This window comes from Canis lupus, chromosome 8, assembly GCF_003254725.2.
Source record: "Canis lupus dingo isolate Sandy chromosome 8, ASM325472v2, whole genome shotgun sequence".
Lineage (NCBI taxonomy): Eukaryota > Metazoa > Chordata > Mammalia > Carnivora > Canidae > Canis > Canis lupus.
The window spans coordinates 14,102,179-14,127,909 of record NC_064250.1 but is presented as its reverse complement, the minus strand read 5'-3'; the positions used below and the strand labels follow the sequence as shown (position 1 = coordinate 14,127,909).

Here is a 25,731-nt window from a genome sequence, read left to right as displayed (position 1 = left end):
CTTGATTCCTTCTGCCTGCCTCATCCCCAGGACAAATTTCCTTTATAGGTCACATGTACCAAGTCCCTCCCATAAGGAAGGGTTTTTCTTTAAAGAGGGAAACAAACTCCAGTCTGAGCAACTGGAGGGCAGCCCTGTGGGGCCTGGAAGCGCGGGAGGCTGGGTGCTTGGAGGTATTTGCAGGGAAACCTCAGTTGCTACTGGAAGTGATTAAGTGCTGAGGGTGAGAACTGAGTCAGTGAGATGGGTTCTTCCTTCACACCCCCCTCCTTACTCCCCCCCTTTCATCCGCTTGCCTTAGGTGCAGTTGAAGTTTCCTTCAGCAAGAAGGGTCAGAGTGGAACGCCAGTCAGAAACAGGCCCAAGAAACATTCCCCAACCCTGGTCCTTGGACAAGAATATCCCAGGTCGGCTCCCCATTTAAAGGGAGCATTACATAGAGTAAACCCACACACCCCGTGTGTTTTCCTCCTAGAGAAGTGGAACTCTCAGACTCATTCATTCATTCCCGTTATGAAGCACCGTTATTCCCCAGGACCTGTGCCAGGGACCAGAGCCCCCAGAGGAGCCAGCCACAGCCTCTGCCTCCAAAATCACCTTGCTTAGGTTGGAAAGGGAACTGAATAAGCACATGTAAGACAGGAGGGCAAAATAAAGCATAGAGTGTGCTGTGAGCTCAGGTCAGGGGCCTCCAACACTGAGTGCAGGCAGATGAGATGATCTCAACTTCGCAGCTCTGCACAAAGCAGTACCTTCCTGGAGTCCTAGCACTACTCTTTACAAGGGATTACACCCCTGTTAGCTATTTGCCCCCCAGGCCAGTACTATCTATTCTCATTCCATTTCCCAAGTGACTGATGGCATCCTTTTGACAAGTATCAGGGAACACAGCCATACTCAGAACTTATGAACTGGGATAGGCTATTCATTTTTACATCTATGTGTCATCCTGGATTCCAAAGCTGAGCCTACAATTTGCTACCAGCCTTTGAATTGATGGCAAATGATGTGCATGCCTTAGACCAGAGCTTCTCTAACTGGGTGTGTTGGCCTGGAGATGGTGTAGAAATGCAATTTCTGATTCAGTCAGTCCCCAGCTGGCCCGACACTTACATTTTTAACAAGTTCCCAGACAAGGCCTGGGCTACTGATCCAGAATGATCTGAAGATCATTCTGAATAATATTTTGAATAAAATGTTATTTATTTAAGGTCCATGCTTGCTGGCACACACACACACACACACACACACACACACACACACACAGCCCCCGTCCCATACTGCTACAAATCAGGACAAGCGCCTCTGCAGTCACATATGAGGATGATCCAGCATCAGGCAACACGAGCCTTCTGGAAAGTAGGGCAGGATCCCGAGTGCTGTTGGCCAAGGCCAACAAATCTGCCAAAACAAGTAAATGTAATAAGGAAGGAGGGTGACACAATACAGGCTAAGAAAGGAAAAAAATCATGAGGGAAATGCATTTGAAGGATGACTTGGTTTTTGTTTTGTTTTGTTTTTTAAAGATTTATTTATTTATTTATTCATGAGAGACACACAGAAAGGCAGAGACACAGGCAGAGGGAGAAGCAGGCTCCATGCAGGGAGCCTGGTGCGGGACTTGATGCCGGGACTTGATCCTGGGACTTGATCCTGGGACTTGATCCTGGGACTCCAGGACCACACCCTGGGCCAAAGGCAGGCGCTAAACCACTGAGCCACCCCAGCATCCCCAAGGGATGACTTGTTAATTAAGAAGTTGACAAGTTGGCTTTTAAAATGAGTTTTTTGTACCTTTGTATGGGGTTGGTATGGCATGTAGGAGGGGCCCTGACCAGGCGTTAACCTGGAAAGAGGGGAGAGAGCTGCTTCCCTATGACAAAGTCCCTACTATCCTTATCGGAATATGAGAAGCCTTAGCCAGCAGTTTACTAAGCTATATTGGGGAAAATCTTAAGCAAAGAATAACTTCCCTTAAATGTTGCCATCATTTCATATTTCCTAATTTTAAAAATTTATTGAATCTATACAAAGCTGTAGTCATCAAAACTGTCTGGTACTGGCACAAAAACAAATACATAGATCAACAGAACAGAATACAGAGCCCAGATATAAACCCACAATTATATGGTCAATTAATCTTCAACAAAGGAGGCTAGAGTATGCAATGGGAAAAAGTCTCTTCAACGAATGGTGTTGGGAAAACTGGACAGCTACATGCAAAAGAATGAAACTGGACCACTTTCTAACACCATACACGAAAAGAAACTCAAAATGTATTGAAGACCTAAATGTGAGACCTGAAACCATAAAAATCCTAGAAGAGAGCACAGGCAGTAATTTCTCTGACATTGGCCATGACAACATCTTTCCAGATGTGTCTCCTGAGGCAAGGGAAACAAGCAAAAGTCAATTATTGGGACTGCATCAAAATAAAAACTTCTGCACAGTGAAGGAAACAAATAAAAAAACTAAAAGCCTAATGAATGGGAGAAGATATTTGCAAATGACATATATAATGAAGAGTTAATATCCAAAATATACAAAAAACTTAAATAACTCAACACCAAAAAATCCCAAATAAATCACTTAAAAAAAAAAAAAGGGGGGGGGGCAGAAGAGTCAGTTGAGCATCTGACTCTTGATTTTGGTTCAAGGCCCACATCAGAGTCCATGTGGATTGTGGAGCCTACTTAAGATTATTTTTCTCCCTCTTCCTCTGTCCTTCCCCCCTACTTGCACTCCTGCTCTCTCTTAAAAAAAAAAATGAGCAGAAAACATGAACAGATTTTTCCGAAGAAGACATAGAAATGGCCAACAGACACATGAAAAGATGCTCACATCACTCATCATCAGGGAAATGCAAATCAAAACAACAACAAGATATAAACTCACACCTGTCAGAATGGCTAAAAGCAAAAACACAAGAAAGAAGTATTGGTGAGGATGTAGAAAAAAAAGGAACTCATGTACTATTGGTGGGAATGCAAACTGATGCAGCTACTGTGGAAGACACTATGGAAGTTTCACAAAAAAAATCAAAGTAGAAAGATCCTAGGAGCCAATAATGGATGAATCTAGAGAGTATAAATGAAATAAGCCAGAAAAAGACAAATGTCATATGATTTCACTCATATGTGGAATTTAAGAAACAAAAAAAAAATGGACAAAGGGAAAAAGAGAGAGAGAGAGAAACCAAGAAACAGACTCTTACCTATAGAAAACAGTTACCAGAGAGGTGGTGGGAGGATGGGTAAAATAGATGAAGGGGATTAAGAGTACACCTATCTTTTTCTTTTTTCAAAAAAAAGACTTTATTTTTAAGCAATGTCTATAACCAACATGGAGCTTAAACTTACAACCCTGACATCAAGAGTTGCATGCTCCACAGACTGAGCCAGCCAGGTACCCCATGAGTATACTTACCTTGGTGAGCACTGAGTAATATAGGGAGTTATTGAATATTGTACACCTGAAACTAATACAATGCTGTACATTAATTATACTGGAATTAAAGTTTTAAAAATTTATGGAATATAGTCTATATGGAAAACATTCAACTATTTATTTATTTGTTTGTTTGTTTATGGAGGTAGGGTAGGGGCAGAGGGAGGGGGGAAGAGAGGATCTTACACAGGCTCCATATCCAGTGCAGGATTTGGAGCTCATTTGGGGCTCAAACTCATGACCCTGAGATAATGACTTGAGCCAAAATTAAGAATTAGACACTTAACCGACTGAGCCACCCAGGTGCCCAGAAAGCACTCAACTATTTAAAGATACGTTTTTAAGGTCTTTTAAATTACCACATTTTCAGTTTATACAATACTTTTTTCAAAGTGTTACCTGATCTGATAAGATATACCATGGAATAAAATCATAAATTCACTTTTTATTTATTAAACATGTACATAGTGCTTCCTATGTGCCAGGCACTATTCTAAGTGGTTTGCAAGTATGAATTCCTGTAATCCTCAAACTACCCTGTGAGGAGGTACTATTATTATTTTCATATTTTTTATAAGGAAACTAAAGCACAGTCAATTTAAGAAACTCAGCCTGGTCACACAGTTAGTGGGTGGCAACGCCACGCTTGGGTGGGCTCCAGAGCCACATTACCAACCTCTAAATATAAAGCCACTTCAAAGCATGCATGGGATTCCCGCTAACTAAAATTATGGCAGCTCATCAATTCTGAATCTGGTTCTCACACATTCATTACTGATATGCTATCGAAATTGGATAAGTATTACTAAGGATGGTTTGATTTCCTGATGTGTCTTGTTAAAGGAAGAGTGTCTCACAGAAACTATGTAATAATGCAGAGGCTGCAAGACATAAGACCTCAGGGAACCTCAGTAAATTGAACAATAGTGTGGGACCAGTATTCAGCGCCTCTGAATGTTTAGTGTCAAGTTTCATGTGGTGCTAAATAAAAGGAAGTGAGGCACATACATCTCTCCTTCCAGGAGTTTCCAGTTGTGTGGTCTATGTTCACTTCTAATTGAGGCTACGTGTACCCAAAGTCACCACATTAAACATTTTGGTCAGACGTCTTAGACCTTTGCAGTATTTTAATATTCATCTCCAGGGAAGCCCAAAACAAACAAGCAAATGCAAGTTTTAAGGACTAATGAATGAGCTTCTTTCAGGTGAAATGTTCTAGTGTTGATTCAATTTTAGTTGTGTTTTAAAGTTCTCCTTTCACACCTTCACACCCCATCATTGGGAGGCCACTTGCCAGGGCAGGACCTTGCCACCTGGCCCACAGTGTGCGGCCTGCAGGGGGGATGGGGGGTTGGGGTGGGAAGGAAGGACTGGGCTCCAAAAACTTTTCCGTGTATATACACTTAGCTCGGTTACTCTCCACAAAACACAGAGTAAGCCTCTGGTTTGAAGGGGAGGCCTAAACCATCAATATGTAAATATCCCATAACTTACAAGTCAAATGGAGTAGAAAGCTTTCACCTTTTTGAGGCTAGAACTGGGAATAACTGTACCACCAGCAGATTCACCACAGAGGAGTCTGTCTGGGGTGTATGCAGTACTTTCCAGGTCTGAAATATGTACGACAGGGATGGGCAAGAGGAGCTCTATGAACGAAGGCCTCCACCCATGGTCGCCAAAGCATCCGGGGGTGGTGTGGGGGGGTGGGGGGCAAGGTCAAATCTCCGTGAGAATCTGGAGTTTGGGTTAAGTGGGTCTTTCAGTGCGGGTAAGGCCTGACTAGCGAAATTTTACAATATAGCAGTTTTGGACTGGAAACAGCAAGGTGAGATTTTTAAGGAAAGGGGTTTCTCAGGCCTGAACTGTCTGTTGATGCTTCCTCTAAAGGGTTAATGGGTTTTTCAGGAAATTCCTGTAATGAATAATCAAGTTATTTGCCTAGGCAAGAGCAGCTTGGAATAGTGAAGTTAATGAGATGATGAAAAGTCACATTAATGTAGGCAGAAAACGAGGGGCAGGAGGGGGTAGATTTGTCCCCGGTCTGACTAGTCACTAGGCCTGGAGTAAGGGCCTGAGGAATATGAGGACACATGATAGAAACAGTTTGATCAATTAAACTGATTAAAAATTCAGGACATAAACCTACAAGCAATGAGGGGTGGGGGTAGGGGTAAGCAGAGGAAACTCTACAAAGGGAGCACGGAGCAAGTGAGGCAAGGATCAGAGAAGAAGTTTATGTGTTCTAGAATTTCACCTGTGATTGACGAGCCTTAGCTACAATTTCTGTCTTTTCAAAGCATTAATCCACATCACAAATTCACACCACCATGGACCCAGGTAATCCAGCTACTGGGGAATTATAACAGTAGGCATCCTTTCTCAGACAGTGGCTATATATCAGCCACTTTACAGCTGTGATCGCTACAAGGCAGAAGTGGCATCATGATCCCCATTTTACGGAGGTTCAGAGAGGTTTAGCAACTTGTCTGAGGTGATGCAGCCAGGGAAAGTGGAAGTGCTGGGATTGGAACCTGCCTCTTGGGCCCCCCTGCTCATCAGGCTGGCCCCGGGTGAGCCTCCTCATCTGCTGAAGAGGTTTGAAGCACCTCACAACTGTCTTTTTCCACTACTGCAGATGGTAACCTCCCATTGCTCTGGCTGCCACACAAACCCATTTTACTCTGAGAAGCCATTTACTACTAATTCTATTTTATAAAGTTTCCTCATCGGAAAAGTTGGAAAAGTACCTCACAGGAGTGTTTGAAGGGTAACTGATATAGGGGCGCCTGGCTGGCTCTGTCAGAAGAGCATGTGACTCTTCATCTTGGGGGTCGTGAGTATAAGCCCCATATTGGGAATAGAGATTACATACATACATTCTACGAACTTTAAAAAAAAAAAAAAGGAAGGTAACTCACGGAGTTGCTACAAGTGCTGGGGAAACTCACAGTTTCCTATGAACTCACTGCATAGCTGTGGAAACAGTCCCGGCCCCCAGGGCTTCAGTGAGAGGTCTCCGCTGCAGGCAGAGAGGCTCCAGAATTTCTGGTCTCAGGTCAGCAGGGTGTCGTGGGAGGGTTTTTCAGAGCAACTGGTAGGAACCCACCTGCAAAGGGGAGACAAAACTCACCTCCTCTGCGCCTGCTCGGAAACTCTGCCCAAGGTCATTTGTGATTAAGTTTAGACCACATTCAGCTGACCTTCTGAGGGGGTGACGGTACTGAGCAAAGGCTGTTTTAAGGGGCACCACCCCTGGTGACTATCATGACAGAAGCAACTTCCAGAAGGACTGTTCAGTTAATAGCGTGTGGGGGTGTCCTTTTGTAGGTATAAAGACCTCTTTCCTCCTTCATTTTCTCAAACACTATTAATTTGCTATAAGAATGAGGGTGCTCTCTTTCCCAGCCTTTCCCACGAGTGGGCTGGTGGAAGGAAAGGAAGGGTCTCCATAATAAAAGTTCACTCTCCTCCTAATGAGGCAGACCTAAGGGTATGCCAACCTGGGTCCCACTCTGGGCCCCAATCTGTGCCACTGTGTGACCCTGGGCTTCTCAGTTTCTCATCTGTAAAGCAAGATGGTACAGCTCTCTTGCCATTGCTGTGATGCTTAACTATCACTCATAGTTGGGGCTCTGGCAAAGTGGACCTCTGGCAAAGTGCCCACGCATGTAGAAGCTAAGTAGATGACAGCTCCTGCTGTTAGGATTATTCACATTAGTAAGGTTGAGGCAGGTGACAACCCTTCCTTTGGCATGCCATTCCTTCCAAGTAGCACTCCTTCTTCTGCCTCTCAGGGAAGCCCTCCAGGACCTGTGGAACCAGATTCTCTAAGTACAAACTGGGGCAAGGAGCTTACCTATAGCTTCCCTGACCTTGTGCTTTGCCCCAGGGCTCCACCTTCAACCAGGCCATTTTAGCCTCCATATGTGGTCTCCTGATGGGGGAGCCCTTTCGGCCTATACCTGACATCCAGGAGTTGCCACAGGGCTGGACTAAGAGATGGGATCAATGAGGTGCCTGACTAACGGTGGGAAACTGAAGGTTGCTGTGGGTCCGGGCCCCAGGGGTCAAGCCTGAAGGCTCATGACCCGAGACAGTCCTGTAAAGCCTTGGAAGGTGCACCCTCTGCTCTGGCGATTAGCAGCGGGCCGGGCTGCAGGCTGCTCAGGGGACGAGTCTCAGTGGAGAAGTACAAACTGCTTATGGACTATGATGCACATCCCTCTCCTGGGGCCTTGCTGGGAGCCCACTGTGAGGGGACAGCTGGTTGGGCATACCCTCAGGCCATTCAGGGTCCCCCACCCTGCCTCATCAGGAGAAAGTGAATTTTTATTATGGAGACCCTTCCTTTCCTTCTCCCAGCCCACTTGTGGGAAAGGCAGGGAAAGAGAGCACTCTCATTCTTGTAGGAGCATTAATAGCATTTGAACAGAAAAGAGGGAGAAGGTCTGTATGCCTTTAAAGATGCCTTCCTCGTGCTATGAAGTGGAAGAAAAAAAAGCACCTCACAGAGTGGTTTGCATAGTATTATCTTGTCAGTAAGGAAAAAACTATACTATGTTCTGCCGACTGGGACTTTAGTTTGAACAAAAGAAATTAATTCTGGATAATTTAAGCAGAAAAGATTTGTGAGAAGGATTTTGGGGAGCCCTCAGAATCTGCAGGAGGGCTGGAGAGCCAAAGAGAAGAGCTAGTGACCTCACCACTGCAGTCTAGGCTGCCACACTCTGGCCCACATTGGGTTGACCCAATGTGTCCTCCCATTATTAGCCTCTGATTCAAGGTGTAGGCAGAGGGTGTGATTGCTGAATCCTCCGTGATGTGCCTGAGAAGGGAGACTGGGAACGTGAGTGACTGGAGTTTTTGCTTTAAGTTAGGGCATCTCCTCCAAACAACATAGTAAGTGGCTTTGGATGACAAACTTGAGTGACAAATACCCAAGATGTTAACAGTGGTTATTTCTGGGTAATTGGACTAATTAATAAGGTATTGTTTTTTTTTAAAGATTTTATTTATCCATTCATGATAGTCACACACAGAGAGAGAGAAAGGCAGAGACACAGGCAGAGGGAGAAGCAGGCTCCATGCAGGGAGCCCGACGTGGGATTCGATCCCGGTTCTCCAGGATCGTGCCCTGGGCCAAACGCAGGCGCCAAACCGCTGCACCACCCAGGGATCCCTGTTTTTTATTTTTTTGTGACTTACTGTGGAGAATTTCAAACACACACATATGCAGAAAGAATATTAAAATGAGGGCAGCCCTGGTGGCTCGGTGGGTTTAGCGCCGCCTCCAGCCCAGGGCTTGATCCCGGAGATCCCACGTCAGGCTCCCTGCGTGGAGCCTGCTTCTCCCTCTGCCTGTGTCTCTGCCTCTCTCTCTCTCTGTGTCTCTATGAATAAATAAATAAAATGTTTAAAAAATTCTTAAAAAAAAAATAAAATGAACTGGCATCTCTAGCTTAGGACTCTCTCTCTCTCTCCCTCTCCCTCTGGCACATACCTCCTACTCTCTCCCTGCTCTCTCTCTCTCTCTCTCTGTATCTCTTAAATAAATTAATTAATATTTTATTAAGATTTTAAGTAATCTCTATACCCAACATGGGGCTCAAACCCACAACCCTGAGATCAAGATCTGAGCTGAGATCAAGAGTCAGACACTTAACCAACTGAGCCACCCAGGTGCCCTAGAACTATATTTTAAATGTGTAACTTTAATGCCATTATCATACCTAAAATAAAATAATAATTCAGAGAGATTTAAAAAATTATCTTCTTTCTGTATTTCTCTATTACTTTAATTATCAGGGGGGAAATAAAGCTATTCTCATATTTAATTTGTTCTAAAAAACATTAACTACAGTTGAGCATGCCTCACAAACCCAGTCTGAGAAAGGCCACAGTCAGGGATCCAGAAGCATAAGCCAAGGTGACAATGGTCATGGTTTGTGTCACAAGAAACGGATGCCCCTGGAGCCAGGGCTATGGAAGCTCACTGAAGTGGTGAAGCCATGAGAAATCACCTGGCCTCCACCTGCGCTCCTCTCCAAGCAGTAGCTCTGCCGGTTTTCTCTCTGTGTGTCCTGTCACATGTCAGAAGAGCCTGGCTGTGGCTGCCAAGCTCACTGGTGATTGGCATGGAATGGAGACAGGCCAACCCCTCAGTGAATCTTGCTCTTTTCTTACACACACATTTACACACATCCACACTCTTAGCATACACGTTCATACTTACACATTTACATACATATAGTCACACCCCTGCCCCACATACACTTCCAGGGAGACAACTCAGACTAATCATATCCCAAAAGTGGGGCATGTTTACACCTGTCAAATCTTGAGAGCAGGCACTGAATCCCTGAATGAATTTAGATAGATCAATGACCAGGAGGGCCACTGTGAGTTGGAGAGCCAGCCTAATGGGTGCCTATCTCACAAGAGGTCTGTGCTGGCATTAAGCTTGGTTTCAGAGAGAAGTCCCAGTGCTGACACTGGTTAGAAAGCCATATGGAGCAGCATGACACAGGGCCGGGTGGTGGCCTAGGCAGCAGCACCCACAGGGGAGAGTCCTGTAGACAACATGACCAAATCCCAGACTGCACACCAGACAGGCTGTGGTCCACGCGACTAAGGCCAACAGTGAGCTCTGTGTCTTTGAGAGCCTGGGTTCAATATTGGTCTCCTTTTTTCTGGAGTGCAACAGTGCAGGGCCAACTGCACCCACCCAGATTGTAGGACTGTAATGATGAAGGATGGAGTCAGAAAAAGGGAGGCCTTTGGATGGTCCCTCCATGATCTCTCCTGGGCCTGGAGCCTCATGAAGGAAAGGGGTGAATAACAGTGTAGGGAGGGTGGCTTTGTATAGTATTGGTTCAGTTGGAAACTGTAAGGAACCTTCAGTGACCGACCATCTAACCTGTTCTCTACAGAGAACAGCAGCAGCTCCTAGGGAGGGTCGGTAACTGCCCCAACCCTAGACAAGTTCCTAGGAACACTGAGCCAGATTCAGAGAGTCAAATTCTTGCCACAGTTTGGACAAGAAAGGACAGGCTTACAAGCAGGGGAAGTGCCAAGGCAGGTGTCCACTTGGAGCCCCTGAAGGAGTACACAGGGCTTCTCTGGTCAGACGGCAGGGATGGCACCAGATAAAAAGAGGGTATGGATGTCTAGATTTGACCTACGGGCAACAAGGAGTCACATTAGGTTCCTGAGCAGGGAGGTCATAGAAGGGCTCCAGTGCTTAGGATGCAGAGTGAGCTGTAACGGAGACCAGTGGGCAAGAAGCTGCAGTTATCCAGGAGTGAGAAAACCAGATCTAGATGCAGGTCGGGGGGGATGAATTAGAAACAAGATATATTGTGAAGAGAAGAGTGTGGGATACTCTGACTCCCCATTGCCACCTGTCAGATGAGTGCTTGTCTCAGGCTGATGCATGTGTCCGTGAGCCGTAAACCAAACACAGCTAATTTTAAGCAAAGGGGAAGTTGATAGAAACCCCTGGGGAGTGGAGAGCTCACAGAATAGACAAGAGATTGGGAAGACCGGGCTCAGGAGAGTCAAAAATTGAGGGCTCTAGAAAGCCAGAAAAAGGTCATGGCCAGTGCACCAAGACTGCAGCACCCCGCTGCACCTGCTTTTGTAAATGACCTCTAACCACTCACTGTCCTCAGCTCACTTGTTCAGCATCTGAAACCCTAGGCAAGAATATCCATTGGCCAGGTGGAGACCACATTCCTGTCCTGACTGGGCAAGGAAGGGGGTGGAGTGGAGAGGATTTGGCTCCCTCGGCTCTCTTTCACCCTCTTTGTTAAGGGAAGTAGAGATGATGCAATCTCCCCAAAGGTTAGAATGCTCATAATGGGTGTTGGGCACCCCAAAAATGACAACTAGCTACCACCTGGCCCTTGCTTCCATCCCGCTGATTCCCCAGGTTGCTGAGATCTCTGACCACAACTATTCCCCTCCGAAGCTGCTCTCCACCCTTGTAAGGGCCACTCAAATATCCTGTGTTCCTTGACTTTTGTGCTGCATTTGATGTTCCTGCAATGACAAACAGCGCCTGCCCATGGGTGAATGCGTGAGTGGTGGGGTGACCACTGGGCTTCCAGAACACCTCAGGATGGTCCCTGTCTTCTAGGGTAACTTCCTCCTCCAGTTCGCGTGGACACAGGCCTTCCAGCACCCCCAAGATGAAGCTAAGGTCCTTTGAGGGCGCTGAGGCCCCAGGCCCTGGTAGTGCCCGCGCGGCCTCCCTATCAGCCACACACACTTGCCACATTCCGTATGTCCTCGCCTCCGCTGGTCGCCCTGCAGGAAGACCTCTGTTCCTCACCCCCAGCCCCAGGTCTGGCTGGCGCTGGCTGCCTCTTCAGCCTGCAGAAGCCCTTCCCCGATCTCCCCAGCATTCCTAAACCCTCCTTCTTCCATCCTATCATGTTGGTACGGATCTCAACCAAAGCACTTCCCCACCCCAGCCCCTAGAATCACCACACTCCGTGATATTTACTTGCAATGCTTTTCCCACGTCACTAACAAAGGGGACTTGACATATCGTTTCTTTTAAGTCCTTTTTAAACTATCACGCCTGGCTCCATTCTCCGCCTTCCCCTCGCCTCTGACAGCCGCCGCGTAGCCTCCACATCCAGTTCAGCTACGTCTGGACACTTCTATTTATCCACCAGCGGCGCCTGTACGGGCGTCAGGCAGCGCTGATTTTACGCTCGTTTACGTCAGTGTCGTCACGCTCCAGGCGTCGCTCCGCGCCCTACTCGGCGTCGTCATGGCGCCGCCCGGGCTGTGACGCCGCCGTTTGGTTCTCGCTGTGTGTGTACCCTTGGAGGCCCGCCCTTTAGGTTTCCCCGTCTGTACTTCCAGTTAGGTGCTCAGTAAGTATTTTTAAATAGACAGATGAATGTGGATCTGGCTCAAGAGTTATTTTCAGTATTTCTACTGAGACCGTAAAGTCACGGCCGATGCGTCCTTTCCCATCTTGCCCGGCTCCCTCAGGTTCTCATTGCTCTCGGTTCTCGGTATTAGATCCACTTGGACCCTCCTCCTGCGCCCTCCCTGTAACCCCTTAATTCCCCCATATAACACCTTCAGTTCTCCTGATCTTGTGGAGAGCTTTTGAGTAGAAGTTTGAGAAATACAAAATCAAATGATTGTAAGTGTACCGCCCTCTCAGCCTGCGGGGATACATCAGATGCCGGAATCCCCGCTAACAGGGAGAGAGTTCTTTTTTTATTACAAAGGAAATGCATGCTTCTTAAAAGAAAAAAAATTCAACTAACTTAACGAGACCTTCCTTACCCAAATACAAACTCAGCTACCGAGTAGCTCTCAAAATTGCTATTTTGAAAGATTTCTTTAAAAAAAATTTTTTTAAAAAAGAAGATCTTATTTATTTATTCATGAGAGACACAGGCAGAGGGAGAAGCAGGCTCCATGCAGGGAGCCTGACTTGGGACTCGATTCCGGATCTCCAGGATCCTGCCCTGGGCTGAAGGCGCTAAACCGCTGGACCACCGGGGCTGCCCATAAAAGATTTCTTTCCTGACTCTATGCCATTTTTTCTTTATATACTTGTGTATATATACTTTTGTAATCTGTTTTAAAATGTAACATTCTGTAAGCAGTTTCCATATTATATGCTATTTAAACATTAAGTTTTAATGGTTGAATAATATCCAACAAGTAATTACTGTAATTTACCAAATCACTAATATTAGATTAATACCAAATCTCGAATATTAGATCTTTATTTCCATTTATTTATTTATTTATTTATACTGGAAAGAATGTTGACTACAGAGCTTCTTGAGTATTTAGGGTTTTATCTTTAGGATGGCATTTCCTAAGAGCATGTATTGGGCCAAAGGGCACGGGTTTACTCTGGCTCTTTACAGCATTGCTAAATCAGTGCACTTTGAAAGCAAGCCTTCCTCCTTCCAGCAGTGTGTAAGAATGTTATACATTTTATTTTATGTTTTTAAAGATTTTATTTATTTATTCATGAGAGACCCAGAGAGAGAGGCAGAGACACAGGCAGTGAGAGAAGCAGGCTCCATGCAGGGAGCCTGACATGGGACTTGATCCCAGGTCTCCAGGATCAGGCCCTGGGCTGAAGGCAGTGCTAAACCACTGAGCCACCAAGGCTGCCCCAATGTTATACATTTTAAAAGTCATCTAATTTGATAGATGGAAAAATATATCCTATTTTAAGTGTAAATATTTGATTATTACACCTTTTCAATTGGTTAATAATATTGTGCTTTTCTACTGTGATTTGTCTACTCATATGCTCTATCCTGGATAGTATTATTTTTCTTTCCCATTTGATATACTGTAAGAATTTTAACACATTGTCACCTTGCCTATCAATATCTTTTCTTAAAGATATTTATTTATTTATTTATTCATGAGAGACACAGAAAGAGAGAGGCAGAGACACAGGCAGAGGGAGAATCAGGCTCCCCACAGGGAGCCCAATGTGGAACTCAGCCCAGAACTCCAGGATCATGCCCTGAGCCGAAGGCAGACACGCTTAACCGCTGAGCCACCCAGGCGTCCTGCCTACCAGTATCTTTTACTAGACTTTCTTTTAATTTTTAAGAATTCTATAATATAGTATTGGCTGTGTGTTTTCTCATGCTGTTTTCCAAGCAATATATATTTTGTCCCACAAGGTACCTGCTACTTCTGTGCTATTTCTGGGAAAGGATTTCACTATCTACATTTTATTGGGTTGCAGAGACCATAGCCCTGCCTAGGGGTGTACTTCCCTCACTGCCACAGGAAATAGTCTTTACTCAGCTCAGTGTGGCTTAAAATGTTTTTAAATCAAACCTATCAGTCTTTTCTTGTATGATTATTTCTCTTTCAGGGATTTGTTTATTTTAGAGAGAGAGGTATTGTGTGTGTGTGAGGGAAGAGCGTAGAAAGAGAGGGAGAGAATCTCAAGCAGTCTCCACGCTAAGCAGAGTCCTTAGGCTTAGGACTAATGGGGCTTGAACAATGCAGGGCTTGTTCTTGTGACCCTGACAGAGAGTCAGATGCTCAACCCATTGCACCACCCAGGCTCTCCTGATTATTTCTCTTTTAAACTTAGAAAGTCCCATCTCCAATGATTATATTACTTACTTTCTTTTGTTTTCTTTTAGATTGGGGGAGGGGTTATTCATTTATTCTTTTAATATCTAACCTCAATCCATCTGGAATTTATTTTGGTGGGGTAAATCTAGGAACAATTGGACATAGACAGCAAAAGCTATTTATACTCTGTTACCCACTTTAGAGGTATACCTCCAAGGAAATAATTCAAAGTAAAAGATTTGCAAAGATGTTAATAGCAGCACTATTTATAATAGCAACAGTGTAGAACGCCCAGATATCTACTTGCAGAGGAAGAATTAAGCAAACCATGACATGGAATAGGAGAAGGAAAGGTATATATGATGAATTTTTAAAAGAATACAAAATGTACCTACTGTATGCTTACACTTACATATAATCATGCAAGAATAAGACCACAGTCTGGGAAAAAGACACAAGTGGTAGGGTTGTGAGTAAATTACTGATTGTGGATGGGCAGGGGGTGGCCCCTGGCTGTTTGTCCCTTTCTTGAAAGGTATTCAGAAAGTGGATCTGGAGATGGGAGGGGTGCCCCTGGGTGAATTATTTTTCCTTCATATTTAAATTCTATTAATGTCAGCAACAAAAGATTTATTACATTAATTAATATAGTAAGTAGCTCCTGACATTTGTAATGAATATATTTCAAAAACTTTGCTAATCCCCAAATATGTACATAAGGAAACATCCAGCTCCTTGCCTGCTGAATCATGTCTTCATAGAGTCCCTATGTATCTTTTACTTATTCTTGCATCTTTTCAACCACCACTAGTTATCTTCAGGTGATGTCCTTTTTGTTTCCACAAAGGAAAACTGTTGAATCCCCCTGCCCCCACCACACACTTTGCAAGAACTACCCTGTAGCCAAGATGAGTGGAGGCCATCTAAGCCTTGACAATTCAGGTGTTGAGACAGCCAGGCTCACTCAGAGGTAAGTGATTCTCACTTCAGCCCTGGCCTGGAGACACAACTCTAATGCGTCTTTGCAAAATCACAATCCTGACATCAGGTTTGCTCTCAAATAATTGAGCCTAAGAATGCCAAATCCCTAACTATTACTAGTATTCTGGAAAAGTAGGAATTGTGGCTGTTACATTGCAGTAGACTGTGCCCTCCCAGAAAGCAAGCTTCCTGGAATCCATGTCTTTGTGCACTCCCTCCCACTTCAGCCCTGGCCTTAGGCATGCGTCTGGGTTTGGTCAATGGGACTTGAAGGAGGCATGGGACAAGAACAGCCTTGATGAGTGCCTGTGCTTTAGGTCTGTCCTCTTGTACTATGCCCTCTTAGAACCCAGCTGCCATGCTTTAAGGAAGTCCTGGCTAGTCAGTGGGAGCATGGAGATGTCTGTGAGAATTGAGACAGCTCATGGAGAAGAGCAGAGATGCCCAGCTGAGCTCCCAGCTGAATGCGGCCCCCTGAGTAACACCATGTGGAGCAGAAGAACCTCCCAAACAACAAACAACCACAGGCTCATGAAAAGTAATAAGGTAGTTTTTAAGCCACTACATTCAGGGGTAGTTTGTTAAACAGTAAAAGATAATTGAATACATGGAAATATATATGCAGTATATACTGTAGGATGTTAGGTCAGAGTAAAATACAAAAGGAGACACACAGTCATCAAGTCTATGTAAAAATGTATGCCTATAATAAAACCAGTAGGGATCCCTTGGTGGCGCAGTGGTTTAGCGCCTGCCTTTGGCCCAGGGCGCGATCCTGGAGACCCGGGATCGAATCCCATGTCGGGCTCCCGGTGCATGGAACCTGCTTCTCCCTCTGCCTATGTCTCTGCCTCTTTCTCTCTCTGTGTGACTATCATAAATAAATAAAAATTAAAAAAAATAAATTAAAACCAGTACTAAAAGCCACTTTAAAATTCCTAAAAGTGTTTGCTGCTTATTAGGTTCATTTTTTTAAGTTTTTTTTTCATTTTTTAAAAGTTTTTTATTTAAATTCCAGTTAGTTAACATACAGTGTAATATTAGTTTCAGGTGTACAATACAGCAATTCAGCACTTCCATACAACACCTGTTCCTCATCACAACACATGCACTCCTTAATCCCCATCGGCTATTTAACCCATTCCCTCACCCACCTCCCACATCAGTTTGTTCTCTGTAGTTGTCTGTTTCTTGGTTTGCCTTTCTCTTTTCTTCCCTTTCCTCATTTTTTTTTTTTCTTAAATTCCACATATGTGTGAAATCATAGGGTGTTTGTCTTTCTCTGACTTATTTTAGTTAGCATAATACTCTAGGTCCATCCAATGGCAAGATTTCATTCTTTTTCTATGGCTGAGTAATGAACACACACACACACACACACACATACATATATATATTACATCTTTATCCATTCATTTTAATGCAGTTGCTATCAAAATACTAACATCATTTTTGACAGAGCTACAACAAACAATCCTAAAGTTTGTATGGAAACACAGAAAACCCCAAATAGCCAAAGCAACCTTGAAAAAGAAAAGCAAAGCTGGAAGCATCACAATCTTGGACTTGAAATGATAGTACAAAGCTGTAGTCATCAAGACAGTATGGTACTGGCACAAAAATAGACACATAGATCAATGAAATGGAATAGAAAACCTAGAAATGCACTCACGACTCTAGAATATCCCATGGGAAAAAAGTCTCTTCAACAAATGGCGTTGGGAAAACTGGACAGCAACATGCAAAAGAATGAAACTAAGCTTGCTTACATCATACACAAAAATCAAAATGAGGTGGCTGGCTGGCTCAGTTGGTGGAATATGCAACTCTTCTCAGGGTCATGAGTTTGAGCCCCACATTGGGTGTAGAGACTGCTAAAAAAAGTAAACTTAAAAAAAATAAATTCAAAATGGATTAAAGTTCTAAATGTGAGACCTGAAACCATAACAATCCTTGAAGAGAACAAAGGCAGTATCTTCTTTGACATTGACCATAGCAACTTCTTTCTAGATCTGTCTCCTGAGGCAAGGGAAATAAAAGCAAAAATAAACTATTGGGACTACCTCAAAATAAAAAACATAAGCACAGCAAAGGAAACAATCAACAAAACTAAAAGGCAATCTACAGAATAGAAAAAGATATTTGCAAATGATGTATCTGATAAAAGATTGGCATCCAAAATAGATAAAGACCTTATAAAATTCAATACTGGAAAAATGAATAATCCAATTAAAAAACAGGCAGAATACATGAATGGACATTTTTCCAAAAAAAGATCTACAGATGGCCAAAAGACACCGAAAAGATGCTCAAAATCACTCATCATTGGGGAAATGCAAATCAAAACTACAATGAGATATAAACTCACACCTGTCAGAATGGCTAAACCCAACAACACAAGAAACAACAGGCATTGGAGAGATGTGGAGAAAGAGGAATCCTCTTGCACTATTGATGGGAATGCAAACTGGTGCAGCCACTGTGGAAAACACTCTGGAGCCTCCTCAAAAAGTTAAAAATAGAATTACCCTACAATCCAGCAATTGCACTACTAGATATTTACTCAAAGAATACAAAAGTACTCATTCAAAGGGATATATGCACCCCAATGGTTAGAGCAACATTATCTACAGTGGCCAAATTATGGAAACAGCCCAAGTGTTCATTAGGTTATTTTTTAAGTGTATATCTCTTTGAAAGTGCTACAAGGAATTTCAAAAAGTCTATCATGGCTCCTGTTCTCAAGGACTAGAAGTTCTTGTAGTAGTGCCAGGCAGCTCTTGGGAACAATACTTGTGGCTCCCAGCCCAGAGAGAGACTGGCTGAATGGAAGAAGTTCTGGGGTCAGTAGAAGGCCAATAAGGCTCTCAGGAGAAGCAACTGACATCCACTTTTTGTGGAAAGGTAGCTCGGTAAGGAAGAAGTGCCACTATCAAAACAAAATGATTGTGTATGTGTGCATGTGAATGTGTGTGTGCATGTACACACAAGCAAAAAGTAATCTAGCCTCAGAACCTCCTCTGTCCCTGCCCCATCCTGAGGCGCTGTGGTTTTGGCAATGCAGGGCTCAGTCCCCAGGCTCAAGGACCTTCCTGGGACTCACTGACAAGTCTTGAACTCTCTCAACTCTTTCAGTCAGCTTCAGACCAAACCATGCTGTGGTTGCCATCAGCAAGCAGATGACACGACATGAGATGTTCTAAAGTCAACTGAATTCATGCAAAATTAGGAAAATTATAGTATTGGTAAGGAGGGCATGATATCTGGAAAAGTACTTTGTAAAAATAAACAAGTAACTTTGCAAAACAAGAAACTACCAAAACATAAAATTTTACCTCCATCCTTCTGATTTCTTGACTAATTACAGTAAATGTCCACATATGTTTACAAAATACATTTATAAAAAATACATTTATAAGAGAAAATGGATATTAATGAAAAAATCAGAAACCACTGATCGTGCTGTTAGTGAAAGCTTTTTTTGGACACCTACTTTTGATTTCATGTCTCATTCATAGGCAAATTTTCTGTTGACAATGTTGCTTTTGGTTCATGAGATGGATTCTAGTTCGGTATTTCTCAGTGTTCCAGAAGGACACCCTGGCTTCCAGGGCTGAACCAGTCTGTGATGCTTTGCAGAAGCACAACTCATTTAGCCATTCGAGACTCAACCATTTCTGAAAAGGTGAGAGCGCTATTCCTGCCAAGCACAAATCTTGTAACTGAGCCCAGGGCCATCAGCAGAAAGTTTAGGAGTCAGGAAATCCTGGTTCAGACTACGTTAATGGGAACAACGTTGGTCTTGTGAAACTTCTGGTTCCCTTTGTGAAATAAAGAAGTACTGAGTCACCTTTATGAGGTATGCCTGCATTGAGCTTCCTAGATTTCCCAAGATTTTTTACTTTATTTTTCCTTGATTAAGAAATTAGTATAATGAGTAGCCTAGTAAATGTCACAGAAGGTAGAAAGACCCTGGTGTTAACAGCTAGGACTGCTTCAGGATCAGGAAACGGGAAGCCGGACATGCCTTTCTGTTTGCCGAGAGCTCCATTCACAGATGCAGGAAAGATTGCCGAGCCCCTGTCCCGGGAAAGGAGTGGACTGGTTACACAGTGTTGGTTTTCCTCCCAAATGTCTCCTTCAATAACAGCTCTGTGTTCCAATTGGAACCTTTTGTTCCCAGTGCTCAGTCGACCAGGCCTCTGTGATCTTGATAAGGGGAGGCACCTTTCCTATTTTTTCTGGCTTCTTAGCCCAGCATCTTGGCTTGGTTTCTAACTGTATTGTTTCAGTTTGTTTGAATAACCAGGCTCTCTGGTGAGGGTTCCATGACCCACCCTCCAGCAGGCAGCACCAGAGGTGGGGCCAGGGTCAGGCTGGGCTTATTCCTCATGGGGTTCTTTCTGTGCCCACCCTTTGCCTGAGAGGCCCACTGGGCACCCAAGGGCAGGAGCTGGGCAAGGACATGTCACAGTTGAAAGGTCATGGAACTACTGGAGTCCTCGTGGTGACCTGGCAAAGAATGAGCTCCTTGATCTTGGAACCCACATTGCCTGAGCAGCCTCTGTGACTCTCTGCTCAGAGGACCCTTCAATGCCCCATCAAAGGCAAGGAGACCACCACCAAATCACTTCAGGGGGAGGGGACAGTAGAACATAGTGGTTAATGGTGGCCTCCTGGCCTCACCACTTCTCAGCCATGAGGTTTGGAGCTCATTTAACCTTTCTGTGCCTCAGTTTTCTCATATTTAAATTGGGGTTGTTCCTATCCATAGGGTTGAAAGGAATAACCCAAATGCCATGGTAAGCTCTCAAGAATACAACCCATTACTGTTAGCTGTAAGGCAATGGGGAGAACTGTCTTTTTATCTGCTCTGGTCCAAAGAACAATCCCAATTGGTTCCTGTTAATCTGGCACCAACCCTCATCCCCACCCCTGCTTGTGCTACAGAAGGTCTTCTGCTAACTGGAACGTCCCAGCCATCAGCAATCAGACCTGCTTGAGTCTCAGTCCCTGGATTTCTGTGGCTTCTGTCCTTGGATGACTTGTTCACTCAAATTCAACACACACTGCTCAGGATGGGCATGAAGGGGGAGGTGTAAAATTGCCTAGGAATCTGTGTACTGTGCAGGAGAAAAAAGCATTGACATTACATAGAGATGAACGTTAATGTTCGCAGTCTACTTCGGGAGATTCTGAGAAACAGGATCTCAGGGAAAGGAACCATCACTCCAGGAGGGAATATGAAGAAAGGCTTCGGGAGGCAGCATTTACTTTCCTTAATTTGTCAGATCACCCTTCTCCCACTTCTGAACGACCAGGTTTCACGAAGCATCTTTGAGCTGAGCCTCTAGGCCTTTAGCAAAGGATTTAGAAAAACGGCTCAGAAGACAGCTCAGGGCCAGACGAGAGCAGGGTTGGCCGGAAGGGAGCTGTTCCAAGCTGGGATTCCTGGGTTCTGGCCCCCCTCTGCCACCCAGGCCCCTTCCTTGTCTGTGTAATTAGAGTGATTAGGAAGTGGGCCAGAAGCTCCACAACCTCTCTCCGGGCTTGCGGAGTCTAAGGGCCTTTGCGCTCCGGTCCCTGCCCCCCACTCCAGCCGTGCATCTGTGCACCTGGGGAAGAAGCCCCAGCAGGATTCAGCTGACTCATGTTACCGTAACAGGATGCGTTTCATGTTGCTCTCTGGACCTGGAAAAAACCGAGAGGGCCAAGGGTGGACCAGTTGTGAGTGTTTCCTGTTTCTCCGAAGGCTCACGGGCCCAGCATCCCGGGAGCAGCGCAGGCCAAAAAAAGAGCATCTCCTGAAGCGCCCGGCGCTGCGGCCCCCCCCCCCCCCCCCCCCGGCTGTCCCGGGAGCCCCGAGGCGGCCGCCTGTCCTCGCGGTGGCCCCGCCGGCTTCGCTCGGGCCCGGAGGCTCTGTCGGGGCGCGGCGCTGGCGGCACCGGAGGCCTCGCTCGGCCGCGTGGGGGTCGGACGGCCCGGCGCGGCCAGGCGCTGCAGGCCCGAGCACAGCCGGCTGCTGGTTCCCTGCGGGCCCTCCCTCCAGGATGTAGTCACCTTCCAGACGCCAAGCCCATCGGTGACTTTAACTACATCCAGCCAGGACCTTCCAGGCTCTGGGCGTCCCGCGTGGAGGGTGGCATTCACGGAGGTCATTTCGACGGGCTACAGTGGGAGGGAGGAGTGGATGCGGAGAGGGTCGAGATGTGTGTTGTGCACCTCACTGGTGGAAGCGTCACCGCACAGAGCTGAGGAAAGAGCTGTGGGGAAAGGCAGAGGCAGGGTGTGTGCCCTGGGGGGCGCAGGAGGCTGGGGGGGACGGTGTCCCTGGGGACCCCAGAGGCCTGGCGGGAAGAGGGCGGCGAGGCCGAGCCCTGAGAGAGGCCTCAGGGAGGTGGGGGGGGGGGGGGGATGCGCCCAGCCTCCCCGCCCTCCTGCCGCTGCCAGGGGTGCTGAGCCCGGAGTGCGGAGTGCGAGCCCTGCGCGGGGCAGCGAGGGGGCCGGCGAGAGGAGCGGGGGTGGGGGTGGGGGGACAACTGTCTGGCACTGCGAGCTAATGTTTAAGTGGCTGTGTTTTGTCTTTGAAGTTTAGAGATAACCCTATAAAAATAGCTGCATACAGATGTCTCAAGACTCAAACTCAGACACCCCCCAAGGGACTGGTTTCAGGCTGGGTTTGTGTGCTGGGGCCCATTCAAGGAGGACAGACATCCTTGGGTGAGAGGGGTGAGCTCTCTGCGGCACTGGCCCCAGGCACGTGCTCTTCTGCCTGACAGTCACTGTCACCAGTAAGCTCAGGTCCCCTGTCCAGAAAAGTCCCTGCATCACATGGTGCACCCCAGAGACCACTTAGAAATTCCAGCAGCCCAGTTACTGTCCCTTCTCTGGGCCACTCTTGTGCAGAATCCCAGCTGAAGGAAAGCACCAGCGACTGCAAGTGACTTAAAAATGAAAATATGCTTCTTATCCCAACAACATAGAACATGAAGAGGAGTTTCATTTTTACAAAATACAATAAACTGCCCACACTTGTACGCACCAAGCAAAAGCATACCTTTGTAGGGGAAGTAGAGGAATGACAAATAGATTGGGGACACTTGATCTCATGTCCAGGGCACGGCTTTAGGTGCGGGTCTTGTTTAAAAATTCCAAAGAGTTGATGAAAAATGACATTTAATGGATACTTCCCAACTATGTAAACGTGGATAAGTTTCTTAACCCCTGTGTGTCCCCCAACTTTTTATCTGTAAAATGGGAATAATCGTATCACCTCTTAGGGTTTTGTGAGGATTAAATGAGTCCATCTTGGTAAAGTATATGGATGGTGTCTGGTGCACAGAAAAATGGTTGTTCAGTGTCATATCAGCTATGATCACGTCACATGCCAGACCAGAGGACAGATCCATTCTCTGTTTTTGAGACTACAGCTTCAGGGCTTCCTCAACACCCAGGGCCAGCCAGCCATTAAGTGGAGTCATGGCTCTCCTGACCTTCCTTCCCTGGGGAGAGAGGTCTCTAGAACTCTCTATCTAGGCGCAAAGCCCGGCACTTGGACCTATCCCTGGGGCACTTAGAGGAAAGTAGCCCTGAGTTAGGATTCAGAAGATACTCAGTGTAGCAGCTGAGTGACCTTAATCGCCGGGCCTCAGGGTTCCTGTCTGTTAGAGATAATAATTGCCCTCCTCACCTACCCACATGCAGGGTGGTTTTAAAGACCAAATGCAGAATAACTCTAAGTTCTTCCTAGATGTAACATCATGAGTCTCCACTGTGCCTTCAAACCCAAACAGCACTCTCTAAAGCTCAGCTGGGGGTGGAATGGATTAAAATAAGCCAACCTTGATACGTATGCCGAGGCCTCAGGGGAGTCCCTTAGCCACACAGGGGTTTCGGTCTGCCCCCACTCCCAGGCTGCTAGGGGGAGGAGGCCATTAGCCCAAGTGAGTCCTTGAAATGCTGTGGGCAGTTCCAGGAGGAAGCAGGGCTCTTGTCGCCGAGCAGCCCAGGCTGGAGCCTGGGGGATGAAGGTCCATCTTCTGGAGAAGGTGGCCCAAGCCTTGGGGCCAGCAGGGCTCAGAGAGGCGGGGGGACTGGATGTGAAGCAAACCTAAACAAACCCTTTGCAAACCTAAAGCTCTTAATTGCAGCTGAGGGTAATGGAAAGCACAGGGAAGCTCAGGGGCCCTGTGGTCAGAGCATCCTCCAATGGGGGAAATAAAAAGAGAGATAGGGCTTGCCTTATTGAGGAATGTCTGCATAAAAGCCACCCCGAACTCACACAGAAGCAACCACACAAATTACACCAATGAAAGGAGATGCCAGGAGTGCAGGGTGTGGCGCTGGCCCAGAGCTTCGCGGAGCCTCATGGGCACACAGTGAATTTGTTCCCCTCATGTACATGCACATTCATGTACAACTCCATTTGGCTTCACCACAAAACTTTCAGCAAATGTGTCTCCTACGTGGTGGGCACTGTGCAAGTTCAGGGGACCAGGCTCCAGGGCTGGCTTTGACCTAGGGGAGCTGCCAGTTTGGTGGTTGAGACATACTGAAGGCCAGGAGAGAATTGGAGCCCTAACAGGAGCCCTGGGTGGTGCTCCAGAGCTGGGAGTGCTAGAAGCTGGACCTCCAGGCTGAGGGGACAGCAGGCACAGCAGGCACAGCAGGATGTGGGGGACCGTGGAGCATGGGTTAGGCAGAGGGAAGGCCCTGGGCTGATATTTTCTTGTTACATACCTACTTGATTTATGCTTTGGTACTTCCTGGAGGGCAGGACCTTGGCTGCCCACCTTTACAGCCCTCTGCACAACTGGCACACAGTCATCCCAGCACGGGACCCCTGTCATAGAAGGGGATAGGAGTGCAGCCCTAGCCCCAGATGATGGCACAGGTAGACTGGAAGAGTCTACAACAGAGTCCTATCCTCTGGGTTCCAGGAGAATCCTACCCCATCACAGTCCTCATGGAGCTGAAGGTCTTCCCAGAGGCGGTTCCTGGAACTAACTCCAGGTGCAAGGCCCGTGGGCCACCCATCACTTCCTCCCACCCACCCCTGACTTTGGGAGCAGGTAGCCAGTCCCCTCCCCTCCATATCTGGTTCCCTGGAGGGTGGTCCTGGGGTGTCAGATCCAAAGCTGGGAGGAGGAGGGTGAAAAAGAATCTTCTTCAAAGGTCTGCCCCTTGGGTGGGTATCTCAAGCTAGGCCCACCTTTCACACTGCCCGGAGAATCAACTCCTCAATTTCAATGACGATGGCAATGATGGTGACAGAGCTTGTCTCCTCCAGCCACACATTTGCATAAAAGTTGGGGATTGGATATGGGGGACAGAAAGGGATAACTGAGAGTTGAGCGCTGGGTGCTAGTTGGTACCAGTTTGAGCTGGGCCTCTGAGGAGGTTTAGAACAAGGAACTTGTACAGAGCAGCTACTATGGGCCAGGCCCTTTGCACGTATTCTCATGTCATTCTCACACAACTTTGAGAGGTAGGCGTTCCACACACGTTTCACAGAGGAGGTAACTGAGATAGAGCAAGTCGGATTTAGTTATCCAGAGTCACACACTATCTGAGGGGCGTGGCATCCGGTTCCACTGGAAGCACTGTCTGTTCAGACTGAGGGTCCCTCAGCAAGCTTCCAGGGCCAGTGCAGATTCTGGGTGAATGGCTGTGGCTCAAGTAGGCGCTGCAGCCTGGGGAACAGTGTGTGGAAGGCTAGCTCCGTGAGCACAGCAGCTCTGTCACCGATGGGTTAGGGATTTGGGTGCCCGGCCAGCCAAAGGGGAACCATACAAAGGATTTGCACCAGCCACCCTATTCCTGCAGTCACCAGGCCCAACCTGAAGCTAGCGAGGGTCCCCAAGTCAGGTCCCAGCGTGGGTGAAGGCTGCTTCCCAGTTGATGCACTTGGAAAAGCCCCTGCCTCTACTGTGGGCCACAGAGTGCTGTGTAATTTCCTTTGTGGGTCAGTCCTCCACCAAGGGCTGTGACGGGGCCATGAGTCAGGCCTCAGCCTGTCACTGATAAGCTGCAAGCTGCCAGCTGCCTGGCTTCCACCCTGCCTGGTGGACACTGGGACAGTTGCCCATTGCCTTCTCCCATCTCTGCTCTGTCCTGCAGCGGAGAGATGGGGCTGCTCTGGGGAGCGTCACATGAGCTTCCAGGGGCAGGAACCCAGGTGCCTGCCACCAGCAAGCTGTTTGAACTGGGCCT

General features: G+C 46.5%; 2 long non-coding RNA genes across 3 annotated transcripts; one reads left to right on the top strand and one right to left on the bottom strand.

Annotated features, from left to right (window-relative positions):
• Positions 1-1,216: 1,216 nt before the first annotated feature.
• LOC112657774 (uncharacterized) lies at positions 1,217-12,160 on the bottom strand. Of its 2 annotated transcripts, none has more exons than XR_004817978.2 (3): positions 11,954-12,160; positions 6,366-6,553; positions 1,217-1,401 (listed from the first exon to the last, which is right to left on the bottom strand). It is a non-coding gene; the product is annotated as an uncharacterized LOC112657774 (long non-coding RNA). The 2 variants fall into 2 exon arrangements; XR_003135283.3 differs by having other exon boundaries at positions 6,414-6,553.
• A 41-nt stretch (positions 12,161-12,201) lies between these two features.
• Positions 12,202-19,374, top strand: LOC125755544 (uncharacterized). Its single transcript, XR_007412269.1, has 3 exons — positions 12,202-12,332; positions 15,386-15,508; positions 15,866-19,374. It is a non-coding gene; the product is annotated as an uncharacterized LOC125755544 (long non-coding RNA).
• Positions 19,375-25,731: the final 6,357 nt, after the last annotated feature.